Source organism: Vombatus ursinus, unplaced genomic scaffold (assembly GCF_900497805.2).
Source record: "Vombatus ursinus unplaced genomic scaffold, bare-nosed wombat genome assembly UNPS02005236.1, whole genome shotgun sequence".
Classification (NCBI taxonomy): domain Eukaryota; kingdom Metazoa; phylum Chordata; class Mammalia; order Diprotodontia; family Vombatidae; genus Vombatus; species Vombatus ursinus.
The window spans coordinates 10,876,594-10,887,728 of NW_020945014.1; the positions used below are offsets into that span (position 1 = coordinate 10,876,594).

General features: G+C 38.8%; 1 pseudogene; it reads left to right on the forward strand.

Annotated features, from left to right (window-relative positions):
* The window catches only part of LOC114030467, a 67,335-nt pseudogene extending 60,720 nt beyond the window's left edge, over positions 1-6,615 (forward strand).
* Positions 6,616-11,135: the final 4,520 nt, after the last annotated feature.

Below are 11,135 nucleotides of genomic sequence, written 5' to 3' on the forward strand. Positions count from 1 at the left end.
AAAAAGACCCAGTATGGCATTTAATTCAATTTCTCTGCCAACGTACATTTTGTCCCACTTATTATGATTGGGTTTCTTATCTCCCCGGGTACGGCTTTGGGAAAACTTCTGTGTATGTGTGTATCGCTGCTGACAAGTTTGCCCATTGGTCTTTGAACCACACACTGTGATTTAATTCGGAAACCTTGTGGCTGCTGAAGTACCAGGAGCTAACTCAGCAGAATACCCTCTGTGCCACAGTGGACAAATAGGGAGCAGTTTGGTCAACAAGTACAGGCTTGTTAGGAGGCACTGAGAGAAGCCTATATATTATTCATCATATTAAATCCCTGTTCACACATTCTGTTTGGTCAATAGGGGCATGAACACAGCAAGAGAACAAGACAGCTGCTGTCTGCCTTATATATCACGGTCTTTGGGTGCTTTTTTTTTTTTTTTGTTCCACGTAAACATACCAGAGTTGCTTGAGTCTGTCATTTCCACCAGTGTGCCATGTCCTCCCCTCCTGAACTCCCACAGTTCTTGACTGGCAGCAAGGAGAACAAAGGAGGAAATCCATCCCCTAGAGCTTTACAATAAGATAACCACTGTTCAACACCTACTGTGTTCAGAGCATTGGGCTAGAGCTTCATTAAGAGAAATAGCATGCAATCCCTACTACCGAGGAGCCAGAGGCTGGTAGATTGTTTGAGCTTGGGAGATCTGAACTACAATAGGATTAAAGCCAAACAAATGTCCACACCAGGAATGGCACCAATAAGGAGAGCCCCTGAGAGGCATTGTGCTGCCTAAGGAGGGGTAAATCTGGCTCAAAAAAGGAGGTTGCAGCACCTTATTCCACAGTCAATTACTGGTGGGGTCAAGCTCATGAATGTCAGCTGCATCTCCAGCCTAGTCAAAATAGAGAGATCCTGTGTGTGTGTGTGTGTGTGTGTGTGTGTGTGTGTGTGTGTGTGTGTGTGTGAGGGAGACAAAGACAGACAGAGAAGATGGCAGAGTAAGCAGTAAATTGCCTTAACTCTCCCATATTCACCTCCAAACAACCATAAAATAGCACTCCAAAACAAATCCTGGAACAGGAGAATCAGCAAAAGTACAAGGTGATAGCCCAAGACATTTGGAAGATTGGCAGGAAAGGTCTGTCTCATGCAGGGAAGAGGACAGCACAGACCAGCAAACAGGCAGCCTCAGGCAGCCAGACTGCCACGTGATTCAGTGTAGCCCCAGGAAAACATAGAAACACCCCACCAGCCTCAGTACATGCCAGACACAAGTATTAGGAGCCCAGCTCAGTACCGGGTAAACTGCTAGACCCCTATGACCTCTAGCAATTCCAGCTACCCCCCCCAATCCCCTCAGCATAGCACCAGACATGAGGGTCCCCTGTGGACCTGAGGGCAACATTGGTGCAGCACCAGGTAAACAATCAGGGCCTGTAGCCAGTGGCACAAGAAGCCTGAGATAGTGCCCCTTCCACTGTGGGAGCAGAGCTCAAATTTAAAAGAAAGAAAAAAGGCCAAAAAAATATGAGCAAAAACCACCACCACCACCACCACCAACAACAACAACAAAGAATCTGGCCATAAGAAGTTTTTATGGTGACAGGGAAGACCAAGATACAAACTCAGAAGAAGACAACAACGTCAAAACACCTATGGGAAAAACCTCAAAGAAAAATGGGAAGTGGTCTCAAATCCAGAAAGAACTTATGGAAGTACTCAAAAAGAGCTTGACAATCATATAAGAGAGGTAGAAGAAAAATTGGGAAAAGAAATGAGAGTGATGAATGAAAATTATGAAAAAAGAATCAGTACCTTAGAAAAAGAAAACAACTGCTTAAAAAGTACAATTGACCAAATGGAAAAGGAAGTACAAAAGCTAACTGAGGAAAACAACTCCTTAAAAGTTAGAATTGGGCAAGTAGAAGTTAATGACTCTATGAGATATCAAGAATCAATCAAACAAATTCAAAAGAATGAAAAAGTAGAAGAAAATGTAAAATACCTCATGGAAAAAACAACTGACCCAGAAAACAGATCCAGGAGAGACAACGTCAGAATCATCGGACGACCTGAAAGCCATAATCGAAAGGAGGACCTGGACAACATCTTTCAAGAAATTATTAAGGAAAACTGCCCTGATATCCTGAAACCAGAGGGTAAAATAAGCATTGAAAGAATCCACCAATCACCTCAGGAAAATATCCCAAAATAAAATCCCTAAAGAACATTATAGCTAAATAACAGAACTATCAGATCAAGAAAAAAATACTGCAAGTGTTCAGAAAGAAACTATTCAAATATCAGGGAGCCACAATCAGGATTACTCAGGACTTAGCAGCTGCAACATTAAAGGATCAGAGGTCATGGAGCATGATATTATGGAATGCAAAGATGCTAGGACTACAACCAACAATCAACTACCTGGTGAAATTAAGCATAATACTCTAGGGGAAGAAAAGGTCATTCAATGAAATGGAAAGATTTCAAGCTTTCATAAGGAGAAGACCAGGATTGAACAAAAAATTTAATCTCCAATATCAAGACCCAAGAGAAGTCAAAATCCCCCAATTGGTAAATGGTCAAAGGATGTGAACAGGCAATTTGCAGATAAAGAAATCAAAGCTATCTATAAGCATATGAAGAAGTGTTCTAAATCACTTCTGATTAGAGAAATGCAAATTAAAACAACTCTGAACACATCACCTCACATCACTTAGATTGGCTAATATGACAAAAAAAAAGAAAATGGTAAATGTTGGAGAGGATGTGGGAAAATTGGGATATTAATGCACTGTTTGTGGAGTTATGAAATGATAGAACCATTCTGGAGAAAAATTTGGGACTATGCCCAAAGGACAACCAAACTGTACATACCCTTTGATCCAGCAATACCATTACTAGGTTTGTATCCCAAAGAGATCATGAGAAAGGAAGAAGGACCTGCATGTGCAAAAATATTAATAGCAGCCCTTTACATGGTGGAAAAATGTTGGAAATTTAGGAGATGTCCAGCAATTGGGGAATGACTGAACAAAATGTGGAATATAAATATAATGGAATACTATTGTGCAATAAGAAATGATGAATAGGCAGATGTCAGAAAAACCCAGAAAAACTTGTACAAACTGATACAAAGTGTAATGAGCAGAATGAGGAAAACATTGCACACAATATCAATAACATTGTATGATGATCAACTGTGAATGACTCAGCTCTTCTCAGCAACACAGTGGTCCAAGAGAAGTGCAAAGGACTCATGAGGGAAAATGCTATCCATAGCCACATAAAGGACTGATGGACTCCAAATGCATATCGAAGCACGTTTTTCTTACTTACTTTATTCTTTCTCATGTTTTTTTTTCTTTTCAACTATTTCTTCTTTCACAACAGTGAATAATATGGAAATATGTTTTACATGATAGCATATGCACAACCCATATCATATTGCCTACCATTTTAGGAAGAAGGGAGGGGAGGGAGGGAGAACTTTTGGAACTCAAAATCTTGTAAAAATGAATGCTAAAACTTGTCTTACTATATAATTGGTAAAAAAAAATAAAATACTGTTAAAAAATTAAAAAAAATAAAAGTTTAAAAAAAGAGACAGAGAGACAGTCAGAGAGGCAGAGATATATAGCAAGAAAAAGACAGGCACAAAGAGAGAGATAGAAACATTGTCAACAGGAACAAAGAGGAAGAGGAAGTTAATAATCTAACTGTATTTATTATGCACTGATCAGACCACAATTGGAGTGTTTATCCAGTTGTTAAGTGCCACATTTTAGGACAGAAAATCATTTTTAAGTTGGAGGGTATCCAGAGGTGAAGAGACCCAAGACCATGCCACATGAGGAGCAGCTGAAGGAATTTGGGCAGTTAGTTTAGAGATTAGAGAATCTGGAGGAGTCAGACACAATAACCCCACATAACTGAAGAGCTGCCATTAAGAAGAGGAATTAGGTTTAGTCTGACTGGTCCAGAGGGCAGAACTAAGACCTACCAGTAAAAGTCAAAATGATGCATATTTAGACTTGATCTAAGGAAAAACTCCCCAACAATTAAAGCGTCAAAGTATAAAAGATGGAGTCAGTATTCAGTTGGCTCACTTTTTTTGGAGATCTTCAAGTTAAGACTGGATGACCACTCATCAGGTATGTCGTAGAAAGAACTGTTTCATGTATGAATTGCCTTGGATGGTTATTGTGTTCCCTTTCCATTGGAGATTCTGTGAATTATTAATGGAAAGACAATTCAACTGTCAGAAGAACAGGGTTCAAAGGCTGGATCTATGGAACCTCTAAATTATCCCAGAACAACTCAGTTAAAATTATAGTCTTTCAGAGTCTGAGGAAAGCTCAGGGATTATTTATTAGTCTTACGTGTGCCTGAGCAAGAACTCCTCATAACATTCCTGACAAGTCCTCATTTAGCCTTTACTTAAATACTTTGAATACTTCTAATGGGGGGGGGGTTGTGAAATGTTTCCATTTTCCTTCTATTAAGGAAGCCAACCAAATAAATGTATATGTAATTCTCCAGAGTAACTAAGAGACTATGGCACTTGGGGTGGAGTATGTTTGCTTCAATCTTTTACCTCCTTTAATGGATTTTTTTTTAATGTGGAAGATTAAATTAAAGCTGGCAAACCCATCCTGTATTAATTTTCCCTTGAGCAAGAGAATCCTAGTTGTAGCCAAAGGGAGAAAGATTTAATGGAATGTTGAGGCTGACTTATGACTAATTGATGTCTTAATGTGGGAAAACAAATAAATATTTGAAGACAACTCACTACAAGTCCTTTCATCCAGATAGTTCTCTCACTGACGAAAGAATGGAGTGCAGTATGTACTCCAGACAGAGACTCATCTTGCCATTTTAGTTGTTTGAGGCACTGAGTCTTCCATACCTATCCCAGGCTTTTTTTTTTTTACACTGAAAAAAAAAACCCTCCAAAATTGTGCATATATTTTTTCATGTTATGCTATGGTATGGCATGTCATATTATGTGTATATATCCATGCACAATTGCACGCATATGTGTATATAATTTATATGATAATAAACACATATCATTATATACATGCTAATAATGATATTAGTAGTAACAATTCATATTTTTGTAGCCATTTATGATCTGAATGCACTTTAGAGACATCTCATTTGATCACTGCAACAACTACGTGTTATGGGTATTGCAAAAGTGGAATGTCCCAGATTTAAAGAGGGAAAACCCAAGGCCCAGAAAAGCGAAGGGATTCCCCAACCCTGCCTAGGTCACAAATATAAATTCATGTTACAGACAAAATTTTCTGACTCCAATCCATTGTCCTTTGCACCAACAATTCTAAGTTATGAGAAAGCATTAAGGTTAGATAGCAGTTTATCTGACAAAAATACCTAGGGTCTTTAGTAGACTGCAAACTCAGATAGATGGACAGATTGATAGAGATAGATAGATAGATGGGTAGATAAATAGGCAGATGATAAATACATAGATACATAGATTGATACATAAATACATATAGATAGAAGTAACGCATTTAGTGCTTAGTACTTGCTAGACATTGTGTTAAATGCTATGAATACAAATCAGAGTAAAAAGAAAGATAGCCCCTACCCTGGAGAAGCTTACTTAATATTGGGGGAAGGTAATATATACACGTAGAAAAGGCTGTAAATGGTGGAGTAGGGGAGGAGAAAGAATCTCTCCAAGACTAGGTAGAGAGGTGGTCTGAGGCACCATGTACTGGTCCAGTTTTGAAAAAATCGTGGTAGGTAATGGGCATGCTTCCTAAAACAGAGACTGGGGAGGAACTCACCTATTAATATGTGTGATATTACCCCCCAAAAAGCTAATGTTATCTTGGGTTGCATTAAGAGAGGCACTATTACTCCTTGTTGCCACCGCCACCTCTGCGGGCTGAGGGAGGACTAGACCTGGGCAGCTTGGCCACTGCAGCGAGGACTGAGGCATTGCTACACTGCTAAGGACACTAGACTGGCCCAACACCCTCCGAGCCCAGCCTCCCCCCATCTTCCTAGCAATTCTACCTGTGGATTGGAGTGGTTTAAGATTTCACTTTATCAAATGCTCCAAAGAATCCATTGTCTGCCTACATTTGTTTTACAGTGGAACATCCACCCATACACAAAGACAAAATCCAGATTTGAAAACCTTACCAAGGAAGATTTTAAAGCATACAAAGCAAAGGCCTCTAAATATAAAGCAGAGAGCCCAATCCTAATCAGAAAAAAAAATGACAGAAGAGAAGCATCGAAAACAGGCTACAAAGGAAATAATAAAGAAAAAAAGAGAGTTAATCGTTTTTGGAAAGCCCAAACAACCTCACTCAGGTTATGTTTATTTATGAACCCTTTAAGGAAGCAAAAGGTATTTCATCACAGGAAATGATGCTTTTAAATGAAGAGTGGAAAAATCTGCCATTATCTGGGAAGCAGGTACATATGCAACTTGCTGAAGATGATAAAATTCATTATGTAAACAAAATTAAATCTCAGGAAGAAAAAAATGCTTGAAATTGGACAGGAGAAGCTTATATGTTTTAGGAAGCTAAAAGGCAAAATTGGAAAACACCTTGAAGACATCTATTGATGTCTGCATCTTCATAGGGAATATGACAAATACTCAAGGAATCAATCAGGTGTCTCACTAAGCAGGACTGTGGAAAAGTTTCTAAGAATGATGTTGGCAAACATTTTATATTAATCTCTTTTTGTTAACATACGGACTTTCGGAAGTATGCTGACATAGTTTGTATTAGCACCTAGTTATGGATACTCCACCAATATAGACAGTCTGTATGCCTAGCACCTACCATAGTAGCTGGCAGATAGTATGAATGAATGAATGAATGAATAAATAAAGGTAATGAATAAAGGTAAATTAAACTGAAATATTTTTGATACTGGATGATGAGATCTTGTTTCCTAACGAGGAAAAATAAGCATTTTTTTTCTCAAATCGAATTATATTATAAAAGTCATGGTGGTCTAAGCTATTTTTAAAGAATGAGGAACTGACCTAGGTAAATTTCACTATATAGACAAGTTCTAATTCCTAGATAATACTAGATCATGTAGTATTCAGAGAAGAATTTGTGAATGTTTCCATACATTTCTTTTTTAAAGTAAAAAGATTATGTCAACTCTGTGCACCTTGGTATTTATATCACAGAGAATAAAATCTTCTGAATGAATTCTAAAAAAAAAAAAAAAACCAAGGAAAAAACAAAACAAAAGAAAAACAAGAAAAAAACAAACAAACAGAGGCAGAGTTTCCAGGAACAACAAGGTGTTATTCTCTTTGTACTTTGCTCTGGTACCTTATTACTAGCTTTCCTATATCTGTCTTTCCATTCATGTAGGTTTGCATTCTCAATTCTTAATTAATTCTTAAATCTTCACCAACAATTACTCCTGATATTCGAGGATACAGCATTTTGTAGTGGATAAAGCACATGGAGTCAGGAAAACTTGGGTTCATATCCTATCTTAAACATTAGCTAGGTGATCATGGGCAATTTACTTAAATCTTTAAGGGTTTTTACTTTTTTTTTTTTAATCAGCTTCATCAGTAAAACAGGGATAACAGTAGTAACTACTTCTCAGGGCAGTTGTGAGGATCAGATAATAATTGTAAAGCACTTAGCATAGCACCTGGCACATAGTAAGTGATATATATATATATATATATATATAAATGTTAGTTGTTGTTATTATATGGGATAATATATGTAAAGCATTTTACAAACCTTAAATCACTCTATGAATGTTAGCTACCCAGTTATTTGCCAAATGCTGTGTATTCTGATTCTGTTAGGTTATTCTGATCCTTCCTTTCTCTCAAATCTCATGGCCTTTACTCTAGTTCAGGATCTCATGTGGGCCTAGACTCTTTCAGCAGCATCCCTATTACTCTCCCACTATCAGATCCTCCCTTCTCCCATTCATCTTCCACACAACTTTCAAAATGTTATACCTAAGAGGAGGATCTCTGTTTGGGTTGAAAAGTCCTTCACTGTCAGGGACAGCTAAGTGGCACAGTAGATAGACCTCTGACCTTGGAGTCAGGAGGACCTGAGTTCAAATCCAACCTCAGACACTTGACACTTACTAGTTGTGTGACCCTGGTCAAGTCACTTAACCCCAATTGCCTCACCAAAAAAAAAAAAAAAAGTCCTTCACTATCTGGCTCAAAGCACTATCTGACTTTTCAGGTCTGTTGCATATTACTAGCTTTCAAACACTCTCTGTACCATTCAAACTGGTCTACTTGCTGTTCCTCATATGCTGTAATCCATTTTCTGTTCCCCTTCCAACACAGAGATTGGTGCCCATGATTGGAATGTACACCCTATCACTTATATCTTGTAGATGCTCTGCCTTTCTTTAAGACTCATCTCAACTGCTCTTTCCTATGGGAGTCCTATCTTGATCCACCCATTTGCTAGTGTTCCCTCATATTACTTTGTGCAAATTGTGTATTTTTTTTTCTTTGTACATTTTGTTGTGTTCCGTTCCCCCATCCATTCTCTTCTCTTGACTCCCAGCCTTCAGTGAAGGTTCCTTGGGGGCATGGATTGCTTTGTTTTTGTCTGTATGCCTAGCACCTAGCACAATAGCTAGCAGATAGTATGAATGAATGAATGGGTGAGTGAATGAATGAATGAGTGAATGAATGAATCCATGAATCAATGAATCAATGAAAGAATGCCTCCCAAGGCAGTTCATTCCATTTTCAGATAGCTCTTATGAAATGTGCTTGTTTTCCCCTACTAGAGCCATAATTTGCTTCTCTAAAATTTGATGGCTAAAGTAATCAAAGTTAAAATGAAAATGGAACAAAATTCGAGGGATATTGAAGAAAGAAATGAGAAGGCTTGGTGATTGGTTGGTTCATATTAACAACAGCTCACATTTAAATTGGGGCTTTAATTACATAGTGCTGGCCTCACACATGCCTGTGAGATAGTTAATGAAGACATCCCCATTTTACAGATGAGGCTTCAGGCCTTCTCATTTCTAGTCTAGTAGATATGCTGATGAGGCAGAGGGCCTCTTTGGTTGGCAAAGAAAGAAAAAAAGTGAGGCAAAATGTCAAACCCAGGTCTCCTGATTCTAATTCTAGAGTTCTATTACACCATGCTAGGATGCCTTTCCTTTTCACACAACAATGCATTTTTTTTTTCTATAATATCTGGATTCTTCTGACTACATCCAGTGGACTCCATTTTTAAGTAGTGACAGTTTTCCATTTCTTGTGAATCCTTCTATTCTTAGCCTAGTCTGCACTGTGTGATAAGTTATTGCTACCTAACATCATCTGCAGGCTATTCTGTTGGGAAAAGAATTGCTGAATAAAAGGAAATCAATGGGCCATGCAGGCAGATGTTTAGCTTACATCCATGACCTCATCATAAAGCTTCAAAAGAAGATGAAGAAACCCTAATAGACCAGGACTAGTGAAGCCAATCATTTAATACCCATTTTTCTCATTTTCTTCTCACACACTACCTCTTTTAGTGACCTTTCTACAGGGATAGAGCAAAGACTCATCTTCTTTTTTTCCCTAGCCACACACTTTGGACAATACCAACAGAGCCTCAGAATCATTGGATTTCCAAATTGTAAGTCCAGTAGCCATTGGAGGTTATGTCAGCCCTTAATGCTATATCTCCTCTATCTCCTCTATAGCATTTCTGACCAATGGTCATCATGCTTTGCTTTAAGGATTCCATTGGTAGGATATCTACTAGGTCCTGAGGCAGCCACTTATTAGGGTACCTCTAATTTTTAGGAAATTTTTCCTTTTATCAAGTAAAAATATGTATCTTTTCAACTATCTACAATTGTTCCTGATCCTGCCTTCTGGGACTAAGCAGGGAAGTTTAATCTCATTTCCACTTGATAACCCTCCAAATACTTAAAGAGAATTGTTATGCCCCACCTAAGTCATGTCTTTTTCCAGCTAAACATCCTAATTTTCTCCAACCAATCCTCACGTGACATAATTCTGAGGCATTCAGTTCTAAGCTGCTTCTGTCCACACCTTTAACTGTGTAGGTTGTAGGACTTATTACCTTTAATGTTAGGCAAGAAAGAGGAATTAAGAAAGCAACTCCATGATTGACAGATGCCAGGACCACTGGGTATTTTTTTTTTTACTACATTCATTCAACAACTATGTATAAAATACTGTTCTAGGGTCTGTGCTGGGTCAGACAACCAGGCAAAGACAACTTTGCCAAAAGATGAATGAGGAAAAGCCCTTAGTGGTTGTCTAGTCCAATTTGTGCAAGAAGAAACCGAGGCCCTATAAGCTTAAAGGATAGGGCCTCCATAGCCCCAGTCTTATTGTTATAATCCTGCAAGGCAAGGAAGCAGGCAGGATGCATTGGACATATTTCTGGACCTTTAGAGACAAATAGGTATGTCATTTGTAGAATGCATCCCAACTCTTTAAAGAGACAGGCCAAAGGAGGAGGCCACAACCCCTAGGCTAGAAGACAGTCATAGAATTCCCAAAGAAGCCCAAAATCAGTGGAGCTGGCTTATGCCCATAAAGGACAATGGCTGCTAACCACATAGACCTTGAGCCCTACTCTGACATGCCCATGACTCAGCTTCAAAGTAGTTGATACCTGAGGGGCAGCTAGGTGGCCCAGTGCATAGAGCACCAGCCCTGAATTCAGGAGGAGCTGAGTTCAAATGCAGCCTCAGATCAAATACCTGATACTTACTGTGTGACCCTGGGCAGGGCACTTAACCACAACTGCCTAACCAAAAAAAAAAAAAGTAGTTAATACCTGGACTGTTTGTTCCTCATTCCGCCACTACAGTGAGAACCTAAAGTAACTATTGGTATATTTGGGCCCAGACTAGGCTGATCTCTTTGCACCTCTGCTCCTGGCTCAGAGGAACAGAGACTTTAATCAAGATCAATTATTTGATAATTGCTCACCTGACCTGCCCCACTGCCAGACCAGACTATAAAAAGACTGGTCTTCTGGATCCTAATCCTTTGTAGAATATACGAAAGAAAATCTGGCCTGGGTATGTCCTACGTACACACACACACACACACACACACACACACACACACACACACACACA